Source organism: Salvelinus sp. IW2-2015, linkage group LG13, assembly GCF_002910315.2.
Source record: "Salvelinus sp. IW2-2015 linkage group LG13, ASM291031v2, whole genome shotgun sequence".
Lineage (NCBI taxonomy): Eukaryota > Metazoa > Chordata > Actinopteri > Salmoniformes > Salmonidae > Salvelinus > Salvelinus sp. IW2-2015.
Genome location: NC_036853.1, coordinates 10,254,647 through 10,270,172, shown reverse-complemented (window position 1 = coordinate 10,270,172; position 15,526 = coordinate 10,254,647).

Below are 15,526 nucleotides of genomic sequence, written 5' to 3'. Positions count from 1 at the left end.
ATCCAAGGGCTATTTGACCAAGGAGAGTGATGGAATGCTGCATCAGTGGCAGCAGCATCAGTGGCAGCAGGTAGCCTAGTGGTCAGAGTGTTGGGCCAGTAACCAAAAGGTTGCTGGATTGAATCCCCAAGCTGACAAGGTAAAAATCTGTCGTTTTACCCCTGAACAAGGCAGTTAACCCACTGTTCCTAGGCTGTCATTGTAAATAAGAATTTGTTCTTAACTCACTTGCCTAGTTAAATAAATAAAATATCAATCACCCGACCTCAACTTGTTTGCGAGGAGTTGGACCGCAGAGTGAAGGAAAACCAGCCAACAAGTGCTCAGCATATGTGGGAACTCCTTCAAGACTGTTGGAAAAGCATTCCTCATGAAGCTGGTTGAGAGAATGCCAAGAGTGTGCGAAGTCATCAAGGCAAAGGGTGGCTACTTTGAATCTAAAATATTTTGTTATTTCCTACTTTTAATGTCTTCACTATTATTCTACAATGTAGAAGGTAGAAAATATTAAGAAAAACCCTTGAATGAGTAGGTGTGTCCAAACTTTTGACTGGTACTATATGTGTTACTCACATTTTGACCATATCGGTTGAGTGTAATTGCACATCCTTTTTTACCTTAGATTAGTGATATAAGAATAAAAGTTTATACTAATCACCATGACACAAAATTGCTTGAAACAGATCAATATCATTGGTTTTGTACAGTTTATTTAGTTATATGAGCTGGCTGTCTTAGGACTTCTATTATCATCAAACTCAAATGGTGGAAAATTCGTGACGCGAAAATTCGTGATGCTATAATAGTTGCCGGCCACGCACCTATACATGGATTTGAGCGTCAAACTATCACTCAAATAACAGCCAACACTTGTCACTGTTGATATGCTATGTCGGGTCGTGATTCGTTTAAGTTAAATAATAAAGCAACTGATTTGTTTCCTTTCCCGTTTTGGCAGCCTCCCAAAACCTCCATCCGACATTCTAGAATTTAGATGACTGCCTTCAGCAAATTCTCTTCTAACCAGTGTTCTAAAAATGATTCTCATATTCAGTGTGTCCTTTGAATAGTGTTAGTTTAAACAGTGCATGCACCCCAAATGTTGGCCCCTGCTCTATTGATTTCAAATTGATACAAGTTGTCCTCTAACCAGTGAGATACATATTATTCCAAGATTCCGTGTGTTTTTTTAGTAAGGTTAGTTTGAACAGGACCTTCAACCCGACCCCTCTCTCATTCTATTGATTTCAATGTGATATCAATATGAGTGACTGACAAATAAGTGTTACATTTCTCTTTCCGTTTTGGCAACCACCAAATCAAAATGCATCACTCCAAAATGTAGCCGGTTGTCTTCAGCTGGTTGTCCTCTAACAAGTGATGAAAACAATATTTCAAGTTTACATGTGGTTTTAGAGTTGTTAGTTTCAACAGCACATGCAACCTGATTTCCCCACTAATCAATATGAGTGATTAATTACAACTTTTCAAAACAACTGGGTTTTTGGTGCATATGCAGTTTACAAGGGGCTTGTTTAAAAAAAGAATAAAGTAATATGATTACTATTGTGGCACATGTATGTGTAAGTAGTACATTTTATGTGTAGGTTGTCTATATATCACAAACTGTTTATTTATTATTGATTTATCAAAAGTTATTGTCAATGGGAAGCAGTGACAGCATCATTTTCAACTTATGTTTTAGGAATATAAATGGAAGTTTCAACATTCATTTCTAATAGTAGTCTACTTAATTAGGTAAAAACTGCTGAATGATTCCAAAAACATGATTTATTTATTTACTTTGATGATCTACCAGAAATCATGAAAACGGGGTTGACTTGCCTATAATAAAGCACATATATTTAGCAATAACAAACAATAAAAACATATTTATCATCGGCTATAAAAATACACTGACTTAAAAACAACATACAAATTGGTACAACTTAGCTAGCTAGCTAGTCAGCTGACAGGCAAATGTGACTAACAGTAGTTTCTTAGCTAGCATAAAAACACGAGCATAAAATACTGTACAATGACGAAAATATTACTAAAACATTGACAACTTCATCAGGAAACATAAGGAAACAAATACTGTACTCACAGTTCCTGCATTCACGCACAGTGAAGAATAAATCAGTTAGAATAATATTGTTAGACCACCAGAGATTCTCTGCACAGCCACAGGTGGTGAGCTGACCTAGAGAGTTAGGTAAATTAACACTGCAAGCTTCTGCTAGCTGTGAGTTCATCAGTCACTCTTAAAGGGACATGCTTTCTTATAGGTGAATATAGAAATTAATATAGGTCTGTTGTTTCAGATCAATGGAAATGTAATTAATGTTGTTGTATCGTACTTGACCTAATGACAACAAACTATAATTTAATGAGTTCAATTAAGAAAAAAAGTTCTAATAGGATTCTGATTGGGGAGATACAAAATCCTATAGGATTGCTCGAATAATATATGGTCCAATATGATTACTCTTCATTCCCAATAGGAATAAATAAGTCCAATAGAATTCTAATTTGACTTTTTTATATCCAATAGGACAAAAGTAGTCCAAAGGGATTACAATCAGATTCTGTTTTTACTGGAAAAATCAATAAGCCGAAAGGATTTTTTTTTACTAGGGAGTATAATTGGTCACAGAGACAGCCTATGAATACCCAAGTACATTGCAATAACCTTTATTCTCCTCAATACTTCAAGGAGTGGGTGGAGTTGAGAGGCACTTTCTCCATCTCCCCAAGGTCAATGACTGATTCTTATTGAGTGACTGCCATAAATGACAGGGAGGACTCCAGATGAATTCCTTGCTTCACATTTTTTTTTAGAACCATTCAGTGTGACACCCTGATCTGTTTCACCGGTCCTTGTGATTGTCTCCACCCCCCTCCAGGTGTCGCACATCTTCCCCATTATCCCCTGTGTATTTATACCTGTGTTCTCTGTTTATCCGTTGCGAGTTCGTCTTGTTTGTCAAGTCAACCAGCGTTTTTGTTCTCAGCTCCTGCTTTTTCCAGTCTCTCCTTTTTCTCGCCCTCCTGGTTTTGACCCTTGTCTGTCCTGACTCTGAGCCGCCTGCCTGACCACTCTGCCTCCCCCTGACCCTGAGCCTGCCTGTCACGTTCGTCGTATGGTGGAAGAGAGGAGGACCAAGGCGCAGCGTGATATAAATACATTCTTCTTATTTATTTACCGAAACGAAGAACACTAAACACACTATCAAAATAACCAACGAACGTAACGCTATATAATCAATAAGTGCAGACACTGGCAACTTACACATAGACAATAACCCATGAAATACCCAACGGAATATGGCTGCCTAAATATGGTTCCCAATCAGAGACAACGATAAACAGCTGCCTCTAATTGAGAACCAATCTAGGCAACCATAGACATACAAACACCTAGACAAGTCAACACCCCATAAACATACAAAACCCCTAGACAAGAMAAAACACATACATCCCCCATGTCACACCCTGACCTAACCAAAATAATAAAGAAAACAAAGATAACTAAGGTCAGGGCGTGACACTGCCTACCGTCCTGTACCTTTGCCCCACCTCTGGATTGTTGACCTCTGCCTACCCTGACCCTGAGCCTGCCTGCAGTCCGGTACCGTTGCCCCACCTCTGGTTTACTGACTCCTGCCTGCCTTGACCTGTCTATTGCCTGCCCCTGTTGGAATATTAAACCATTGTCTATTCGACGTGTCTGCATCTGGGTCTTACCTTGATTCCTGACATTCAGAAGCTTCCCAGAATGAATGGCTTTCCTGGGTAAATGTACTGTATACTGTAAATAACATCTGCTGTGGTTCCTCTCACCAGAGTTGTTTTTGTTTCCCCCCCATCATTTCCTATTAAATTATTCCACCTCTTCTGACCATTCCAACAACACACACATCCACATCTTTTCAAGTCAATGATGTAATTCAATTTACTATTATCTTGTCCACAGCACGAGAAGGTGCTTATATTTGAGCCCATTAAAGGAAAAGTCCACTCAAACTATATTTTGGTATTTTCTTTATTAGACCACTGTTGATACAGTCCTCAAATGGTTTGCTTGTCAGCAGTCAAGTTTTCAAGATATTGGACATTCAAGAAGAAAAGTGTCACCGGCCACATCATTATGATGATGCAAAATGCAAAATATTGTTCTTTAAGAACTGTGCCAAGTAAACTCTCACAGTCCTAAAGCATACTGTTAATCCCCGGCACTCTCCTCCCAACTTTGCATTTCCAACCACAACCCACTCTGTGTCTTCCTTCCTCCCTCTCCTGGTTTATCTCACTTTCTACTGCAGCTTTGATCCAACTAAGTATGAAATCGCTACAGTTTTCTAAATGCAAACTTCAGGCACACTTCTCGTGCCCACGCAGATTCATGACAAGGTGTGTCAGGGGCAGAGATGCTCCCCTTTGACATCAAAGTCACTTTGACGTGACTCAGAAAAGTACATGGCAGCTCTCAAATTGAAAATCTCACTGGGGAACGTTGAATTTTTTTTTCTAATTCCACCCCTGCTGGTACTTACAGATGGCATTATTTCATGTCTGTAACTTGAAATATGATTTTTGGAAAGTAGATTTTAAACCAACATGGTTCCCAGTTGTAATATCTGGGACTTGCTATGGTAAAGGCCTGCTTCTGTCAAAGTAATAATGAGCARGTCAAATATGCCAACCCAAGTGCAGCACATTACGACCAGGTCACCTATATTTGAACCTCTAAGAGCAGTGCTATGAGAGCTCTAATGCCTCTTACAGGATGTCATAATGGACACGTGGTCAGTTTAACAAATCAAAATCACAAGTGGAGTCAGCAGAGCAGTTTAGAGGGTGACAGAACCAGTCTGATAGCCTTTCAGCTCCCGAGGAAATTCAGCACTAGACAGCAGCCTTTTAAAGTGGAACTGACAGTGTTTTAGCAACATAAATCATATATTTGTTTTTGAGAAGCAAGCACTTAGATATGGTCATTTTCACATTTTCATACTTTCATAGAATGTTTGGGAATTACGTAGAGTAAGGCATTTAGTGAAAATTCTATAGTAATATAGAGTTCGAAAGCGACCGTCGATTGGACAATTTATAGATACTGCAGTCATATAAGGCCTATATGCAATTAAGCCATTTTCCACACGGGCCTGGCATCATTCATGTTGAACTGGGCTGTCTGTTTACAGGCAGAAGCAACAGTGCGACTTTAGATCATTAGAACACATTCGCCAAAAGCCACAAAATACACCTGAATGGATTTCTGCAAATATGTAAATACCATAGGAGTCGTCTTACATTTGGGAACTTTACATTCCTATTGATTAAACAAGCATGAACAGGTAGGCTTTCTCTCCTTCAGTTGCCTATGCACAACAACAACAGCAAGATCAACAACTAATGTTAGCCAGAGCGAGATGAGCTAAAATCTAATGAGGGAACAGTAGATAAACCCTCTCAAACTTTTTCAGCTTGTAGTTGGCCGTCAAAACTACTCTGATAAACAATGGGTAGTACTGTAAGCTAACGCACTTCTGTACATCGTGCTGTAACATACAATTGACCTTATTTTAGCGCCCAAAATACGTAATATTTCCAGATCAACTGTAATATGATTACCATTGTATTCAAGCATGTATAAGCACAATTTCTCCCCTTTCCAGCAAAATCAATGACAAGTCCTTCATGCTGCCCGTCTCTGCATGATTGAAGAAGGAAATAAGCTCCGTCGGGTCTTTTTAAAACTGACAGGTGGGGAAGCGAAACCTACTGCGTGATAGGGAAAGGGGGAGATAAGCCGTGTGGGGAAGCTGCTTTTTTCTCCCGATCTGTCCAATTTATCACCTCTAAAATGTAAATAAAACACTATAAAGAGTTTATATAACGTGTCATTACATACCTATATGAAGGTTTGTGTCGAATTTGAATCGGGTTTTTAGGGCGGCGCTAAAGTCATCTTCAGAAGTAAACAGCGGCTGTCGCGGCTTTTGAGAGTCATGGTGGCTTGCAGTGATGACGCAAAAAATGAATGCATTAGGTTGTACAATTGACTGTATCCCCCCTTACCCTGTCCCTGTCCCTTTCTTATTTTTAAACTGCGAGAGAAGTTGGTGGAGAGAGGCTGTACAACACAGAATGAGTTGCTTTATACATGCTATATGTCACAATTTAACGTACAGCGTCGGAGGGGTGAGTTTGTTCAACTTTTCCCCAATACTATCGGTCCATTACCATGTCAATCAATGCTTGTAGTTCACACCTCAGATTTTGATGCCAACACAGTCACTACTGTGCCATGTTATGACTGACTTGTGGTCATTGCCCTTGCTAGTTTGATTGTATTGGTATTCCAAGCCTTAGTTACATTTGTCAGTTTTTGTCGAAAATATTGAGTAATTGAAACTGAAACAGTGCATCCCGAATGGCTGCAGGCAGCAAACAATGTACCGGGTCAGCTGTCATTTACAACCTGATAGCAATATTTGTTGGATTACCAAGAAATGTATTGGTGAATTATCTATATTAATCATGCATTGAACTGCATCCATTTATTCTGACAACAATGCTTCACTCTACGTTATGGAATTTGTCAAATATAATATATTTTTAAAAGCTCTTGTAAAGTTGTTTTTGTAGCATAAACCAACGTGGTCTCAGAGCATTACATATTATTCTGCACATAAATCCGTGACACTCCATTTAGTATGATATGTTACAATTCGTATGGTATGTATTAATTTGTGGATATCCATCATCCATTTCGTATGTTAAGATACAAATGACGATTCGTATGATATGTTACGAATTGCAATTTGTACAATATGTTACATATTTGCAAAACGTATGATATGTTACGAATTCCCATTTGATGTGGCTAACGTTAGCTAGGTGGCTAACGATAACGTTAGCTATCTCTATGGGTTAGGGTTAGGGGTTAAGGTTAGGGTTAAGGTTAGAAGTTAGATTAAAGGTTTAGTGTTAGGGGAAGGGTTAGGTAAAAGGGTAAAGATTAAGGGAGGGGTTAGCTAACATGCTAAGTACCTGAAAAGTAGTAAGTCGTTGCAAAGTTGTCCGTGATGAGATTCGAACACGCAACCTTTGGGTTGCTAGAAGTTCATGTTATACGCCCACCCATCCACCCCGACCAAACAACCTTCTATCTTATGTAACCATACCAAACTTAACATATCATACTAATTTGAGTGTCCCGGATTTACATTTACTATGTTATGTCTAGTAGTCTATGAGACCAGTGAGCATAAACTGGGAATTTTATATTTTTCACAGATATTACGAATGTCTGTTTGTTTCATTTCTGCAAAGTAGTTCAAATGCTGTCAGTTCCACTTTAAAGCCATACAGAGTGCAAGGACCCATGAAAAAAGAATGAATCATCGCACGAATGCTAAATGTTTGGCTCATATGTAACCTACAGCGCTTTCAGAAAGTATTCATACCCCTTGACTTATTCCACATTTTGTTGTGTTACAGCCTGAATAAAACATTTATTAAATAGATTTTTTCTCTCACCCACCTATACACAATACCCCATTATGACAAAGTGAAAACATGTTTTTAGAACTTGTTGTAACTTGACAAGGAATGCCCACACAGATTTCAATATTACTTTCCTTTACTTTCAACCTAAGAAATAAAAGGTGTACAGCCATGTACAAACGGTACAAATACAGCAAAACGATACAGCCCACTCAACAGGTGGTAGAGTCGGATTGTGCAGATCCGACTCTCGGTGTTGATGTCCTCAAAGGGGAAAGGTCACAGTCAATGCCAATGCCAATAATAACCATATAAACATGAATAGCAAACATACTATACCGCAGGTAAGTACAATACATATTCCATGTAATTATTTATATAGTGTCCACACAATAACAGAACTTTAAGTACATTTTATACAGAAATATTTCATTTACATAAGGTTTTACACCCTTTGAGTCAAATATATGTTAGAATTGGCTTTGGCAGCGATTAAATCTTTAAGTCTTTCTGGGTAAGTCTGTAAGATTATTGTCCTGCAGAAAGGTAGATTTGTCTTCCAGTGTCTGTTGGAAAGCAGACTGAATCAGGTTTTCCTCTAGAATCTTACTTCTTAGCTCTATTCCGTTTCCTTTTATCCCAAAAATGTAACTAGTCCTTGCCGATGACAAGCATATCCATAACATGATGCAGCAACCACCATGCTTGAAAATATAAAGAGTGGTACTCAATGATGTGTAGTGTTGGATTTGCCTCAAACATAACGCTTTGTATTCAAGACATAAAGTTACTTTATTTGCCATTTGTTTTGCAGTTTTACTTTAGCTTGTTATTGCAAACAGGATGTATGTCTTGGAATATTTTTATTCTGTACAGGCATCCTTCTTTTCCCTGTCAATTAGATCAGTATTATGGAGTAACGACGATGTTATTGATCCATCCTCAGTTTTCTCCTATCACAGCAATTAAACACTGTAACTGTTTTAAAGTCACCATTGGCCTAGTTGTGAAATCCCTGAGCGGTTTTCTTCCTCTCCAGCAACTGAGTTAGGAAGGACGCCTGTATCTTTGTAATGACTGGGTGTATTGATACACCACCCAAAGTGTAATTAGTAACTTCACTTTGCTCAAAGGGATATTCAGTGTCTGCCTTTTACATTTTTTTAGGTGCCCTTTTTTTACCAATAGGTGCCCTTATATGTGAGCCATTGGAAAATCTCCCTGGTCTTTGTGGTTGAATCTGTGTCTGAAATGCAATGCTCGACTGAGGGACCCTACAGATAATTTAATGTGTGGGATACAGAGATGAGGTAGTCATTCAAAAGTCATGTTAAATACTATTATTGAACACAGTAAGTCCATGCAACTTATTATGTGACTTGTTAAGAACATTTTTACTCCTGAACTTATTTTAGGCTTGCCATACAAAGGGGATGAACACTTATTGACTCAATACTTTTCAGCTTTTCATTTTGAATTAATTTGTAAACATTTCTGAAAACATAATTCCATTTTGACATTTGTGTGTAAGCCAGTGACAAAATCAAATTGTAATCCATTTTAAATTCAGGCTGTAACACAGCAAAATGTGGAAAAAGTCAAGGGGTTCTAATACTTTCCGAAGGCACTGTAGGTAATGAATATGACAGAGCGCTAGTCATCCCGCAACTGCGTGATAATAATTGGGATCTTGGGGTACGGCCTCGTTGCTGCAGTTTGATGGTGACCTTTACCAGCTGCTCCGGCTTTGATAATGATCGTGTCCAGCTTGGGGACAATAGAGCAGCTGAAATACCAGCCCAGTTAGTGTTTCAAGCCTTATCGCTCTGTCACATTGTAATAAACCTCTTTCTCTCTCCCTCTGCACCAGCCAGCATCAGGGGAGGCTTAGCAGATGCTTTCAGCCTGTACCTTGCCATCATTATCACCTGCGTCAGGACAAGCAACGGAGACAAAACAACTTTACAAGCTCAATACAGGTGTGCTGTCAAAGCCCATAAAGGTTGATTTGTGACATTGTGTCACAACTTGACCTTATCATGTTTTATAGCTTGATGATATTTGAACCTATAAACTACACATGACAAGTGTTAGAAAGTGATCCCATTGAAGTACACAGTGTGGTATTTATACTGTATACACCTAGGCTACCCAAAAGTTGAAATTAATTAGAAATTAATAGAAAACCTCTCATCCAGTAAAATGGATTGATTCATTAACTGATTGGGTTTAAATTGAGCTTTTCCTGATGCTCAGGGGGTGGGATGGGGAGTAATCAAAAACACACTTTACTTAAAGCTTTGAGAATATCATTGTTGAGTGTAAGCAGGCAGGTAGCACCAGTAATACGTATCATTCCATCCAAGTCATATTTCCAGATGATGACATTTAGTATGCTGAATTATGGATGAWTCAATGGTTTAGCAGTGCTATGTGAGTCATGTGGTGGCTTGTTTGTTACTTGACCAATGTATTTCTATTAGTACTATAACTAAAGTCATTCTGGGACAGCCCCGTCTCTCAGCCCCTTTTCAGGTTTCCCAACTTTTCTTCCTACAAAAAAGGTCCTTTTCTCAACAACTTACATGATAAAATACCACAATTTACTATAGAATACTACAGTACTTACTATATAATTTTATAATTAACTGTAGTTTACTGTCGAATACTATACAACACTTTATAAACTAGGTGGTTCGAGCCCTGAATGCTGATTGGCTGACAGCCGTGGTATATCAGACCGTATACCACGGGTATGACAAAACATTTATTTTCACTGCTCTAATTACATTGGTAACCAGTTTATAATAGCAATAAGGCACCTCGGGGGTTTGTGGTATATGGCCAATATACCACGGCTAAGAGCTGTATCTAGGCACTCCGCGTTGCGTTGTGCTTAAGAACAGTTCTTAGCCGTGGTATATTGGCCATATACCACACCCCCTTTTGCCTTATTGCTTAATTATAGTATCCCTCAATCAGGAGTAGTACTTACTATAGAATGTTGTAGTATACTGCAGAATACTATAGTAAATGCTACAGTATTATCCACAGAAAGACACTGTAGTAAATATTATAGTAATATCCGCAAAAACACTACAGTATATACTACAGTCTGCAAAAATACTACTGTAAATACCACAGTATAGTAGAGTCCACAAGAACAATTAATATAATATATACTACAGTTCTGTTACTACAATATTTATACTATAGCTAACTGTAAATACTACAGTATACTAAAGTAAATAAAATGTATTCACTTTAGTGTTTTTGCTTTGACTTTAGTCCGCAAAACACTACATTGAATACTACAGTAAAGTCTGCAAAAACACTACAGTGAATGCTATAGTATTTATATGATAGTGTACTATAGTATTTTTATGCTGTAGTATTTATACCATAGTGTACTATAGTATTTTTATGCTGTAGTATTTATACCATAGTATATTCTAGTATTTTTCCACTTGGGTGTGTTTTGTTACCAATGTCCCTTTCCATTCATCAAATGGCTTGAGTGCACAGTGCACTGTTTGGATGCTGACATTATTTTGGAATGGATGAACATTCGCAGGTAGCCTACTTTTTGAAGTATTTTGTTTGACAATCAGATGAAAACATCACGACTGGTTGTGTTCATGCCAAATTAAAAGGTAGTAAAACATTTTTTACCATTAAATTCAGAAAAATTACTGGCACAGGCATGCGTGTGCACATATAGGAGGTCTGTGAAAAGAATGTCACGGTATACTTTTCACTCTGATGCGAAACAATTGGAAGCAAAATGTGCACCTCTCAAGGTGGCTTTACCGTGGAAACAAACTGAATGCCTCAGAAGCTAACTCATTCTGACATTGTGTTCAAGTCAAAAAGAAACCTCAAGATCATTTTTGCCTTTTGAGAAAAGTAAAACTGGAACGGCATACATATGAAGTAGCATTTGCTTCCTGGAAAGATGTTCGTTTTTGATGTTAAAATAAACATGTAACCCTTTGCTGTTGTTTGCACACCATGTTGTGACAGGCTGTGGCCTATATTCCTAATGTGGGATCAGATTCATGTGAATTTAGGACATGCAAATCATTCAAAGTTTTCAGATGCATAATTCATTAACCCTAAAAGCACCATCCTATTTTTCGCTTAAAAGCATCCAAATGTCAGACAAAAAGCAAACAGTGTTTGTTGTTTGAAGTAATGTCTTTTTTGTTGTAATATCGCAAACGAACATTGCAGTTTCACAGCTACAAATTCCAACTTTAAAAAAAAATCATGGTAAATGATGCTGTTTTTTTAGTCAGTAACTAGTTGCTTGACAAAGTCCTAACATTTCAATATGATTTAAAAAAGGGTGGATTGAAAAATAACTGAATGTACAAATGATGTAGATTGACATTTGCCAGCAGCAGTTCCAGTGTCAACTCAATTCTCAATCCAATTACGTGGTAGAGCCACTGTTCGAATCTGCTCTCAAATGTCCAAGAGATAAACACTAGAGTTAAAGGCCCAGTACAGTCAAAAACATGACTGTGTTTTCAACCTGTTCTCAGGTGTTTTATTACATTTCAGCCTGTTTTTGTGGGATGGAGTTTTGGCCTTCCATGCAATACATTTGTTAATAAACCAATAAAGAAAGAGTTGCAAATCTCTCTGCCAAAAACAGCTAATTTTCAGTTTTCCCCTCCCCACTCAGACCTAGCAAAATTCTTGCTTGAGAAAATGCCCTTTGTTAAGAAGCTATTTTTAATTGAAAACAAGCACAGTAAGGTACTTCATTGTAACCCAGAAACTATTTGATATTGAGATAAAAACCGTCTGCATTGGACCTTTAACATTAGCATCCATCAGTGGACAATGTTTCAATATGTAGCTTTCAGTGCAGTGTACTACTTTCATTCAATTATTTTGTGTGTACTAGATTGCTGATTGACCATTACCAAGAGAATACATCTTATTCCAAAATCCTGGGCATTAATATGGAGTTGGTCCCCACTGTTCTGCTATAACAGCCTCCACTCCTCTGGGAAGGCTTTCCACTAGATGTTGGATCATTGATGTGGTGACTTGCTTCCATTCAGCCACAAGAGCATTATTGAGGTTGAGCACTGATGTTGGGCGATTAGGCCTGGCTTGCAGTCGGCATTCCAGTTCATCCCATAGGTGTTCGACGGGGTTGAAGTCAGGGCTATGTGCAGGCCATGCAAGTTCTTCCACACCTATCTTGATAAACCATTTCTGTATGGACCTTGCTTTGTACACGGGGGCATTGTCATGCTGAAACAGGAAAGGGCCTTCAAAGTTGGAAGCACAGAATCATCTAGAATGTCATTGTATGCTGTAGCATTAAGATTTCCCTTCACTGGAACTAAGGGGCCTAGCCAGAACTAAGAAAAACATACCCAGACCATTATTCCTCCTCCACTAAATTTTACAGTTGACATTATGCATTTGGGCAGGTAGCGTTAATGACAAACATAATACTTTACTGAGAAAAGGTAGCCGCAGGATCACAGTACACTTGAAAAACAACAAACACTAAGTCTCAAAAACTCACTCAGGAAACGCACGCACGCACAGTTAACAATTCAAGCTTCTGCAAAGGACAACAGAAAACACACCTCKTTTAACAAGGAAATCATAATGAGTAACACACCTGGAAATCTGTCCCTTGGTCTGTTGAGTCCAAATTTGAGACTTTTGGTTCCAACCACCATGTCTTTGTGAGATGCAGATTTGGTGAATGGATGATCTCTGCATGAGTGGTTCCCACCGTGAAGCATTGAGGAGGTGTGATGGTGTTGCGGTGCATTGCTGGTGACACTGTCAGTGATTTATTTAGAATTAAAGGCAAATTTAACCAGCCTGGCTACCACAATATTCTCCATACGCCATCCCATCTGGTTTGAAATAGTGGGACTATCATTTGTTTTTCAACAGGACAATGACCCAAAACACACCTCCAAATCAAATCAAATCAAATGTATTTATAAAGCCCTTCTTACATCAGCTGATATCTCAAAGTGCTGTACAGAAACCCAGCCTAAAACCCCAAACAGCAAGCAATGCAGGTGTAGAAGCACAGTGGCTAGGAAAACTCCCTAGAAAGGCCAAAACCTAGGACGAAACCTAGAGAGGAACCAGGCTATGAGGGGTGGCCAGTCCTCTTCTTGCTGTGCCGGGTGGAGATTACAACAGAACATGGCCAAGATTTTCAAATGTTTATAGATGACCAGCAGGGTCAAACAATAATAAACCGGAGCAGCAGCACAGCAGGCTGTGTAAGGGCTATTTGACCAAGAAGGAGAATGATGGAGTGCTGCATCAGATGACCTGGCCTCCAAAACCACCCAACCTCAACCCAATTGAGATGGTTTGGGATGAGTTAGTCCGCAGAGTGAAGGAAAAGCAGCCAACAAGTGCTCAGCATGTGTGGGAACTCCTTCAAGACTGTTGGGAAAGTGTCAAGTGTGCTCCCTCTCCGGCCTCACCAGACTGCTCGTTATGGCGCACACCTGTCACCATTATTACGCGCACCTGCGCGTCATGAGACTCACCTGCACTCCATCACTTCTCTGATTACCTTCCCTATATATGTCACTACCTTTGGTTTCTTCACCAGGTGTTATTGTTTCTGTTCCTGTGTCATGTCTGTGCGTTGTTCGTGTKTCTTATTTTCTATTATTATTATTATTATTACTCACTCCCTAAACTTGCTTCCCGACTTTCAGCGCACTCGTTCAGAATAACACCTCACCTAATGGAAGTATCAGGGTGTGTTGTTCTTTTTATGTCAAGTGGAATGACGTCGGGTCCGGCCGCTACAGGCTCTCATGCCTCAGACAGATCGCCAGGCTCCCCTGCCTCTGCCGGTTCGTCAGGCTCTCATGCCTCAGACAGATCGCCAGGCTCCCCTGCCTCTGCCGGTTCGTCAGGCTCTCATGCCTCAGACAGATCGCCAGGCTCCCCTGTCTCAGCCGGCTCGTCAGGCTCTCATGGTCTCAGCCGGATCGCCAGGCTCCCCTGTCTCAGCCGGCTCGTCAGGCTCTCATGTCTCAGCCGGCTCGTCAGGCTTTCATCCCTTTGCCGGATTGCCAGGCTCCCCTGCTTCCGCCGGCTCGTCAGGCTCTCATGTCTCAGCCGGATCGCCAGGCTCCCCTGCCTCAGCCAATCTGTCAGGTTCCCGCGCCCCAGCTGGTGATAGGTTCCTGCACATCAGCAGGGGTGAATGGTCCACTCCTGATCCCCGGGATCGTCCCTTGGTTGGCGTCCTGTGGCTCGAGCCGAATGCGCCGGTGTGGGGGTACCGTCACATATGCTCTCTCTCCGGCGCTCTAGGTTGCCATGCTCCCACGTCTCAGCCGGACTGACAGGTTTCCCGTGCCTCAGCAGAGGTGACTGGTCTGCTCCTGATCCCCGGGATCGTCATTTTGGTCGGCGTCATGCGGCTGGGGCTGCGCGTAGGGGAGGAGGTACTGTCACTTGTGCTCCCTCTCCAGCCTCTAGGTCACCAGACTGCTCATTATGGCAGCATTAGATAGTTAATCCAGAGATTCTTACCTTTGCCTCGATTAAGCAGTGGAAAAAGAATTGGAACCATTTTCCTGTTTGACTACTAGATTTTATGGCTATTATGACTCATACTCTAGTACTCTATACACCCAGTCACTACAAAGATACAGGCATGCTTCCTAACTCAGATGCCAGAGAGGAAGGAAACCATTCAGAGATTTCACCATGAGACCAATAGAGACTTTACAACAGTTACAGAGTGTAACAACTATGATAGAAAACTGAGGATGGATCAACAGCATTGTAATTCATCCACAATACTAACCTAAATGACAGAGTGAAAGAAGGAAGCCTGTACAGAGTTACAATATTGAAAAAACATGCATCCTGTTTTGTAAAAATGTGGCAWAGAAATTAACTTCATGTCCTGAGTACAAAGTGTTATGTTTGGTTGGGGCAAATCTAACACAACACATCAGTGAGTACCACACTTCATATTTTCAAG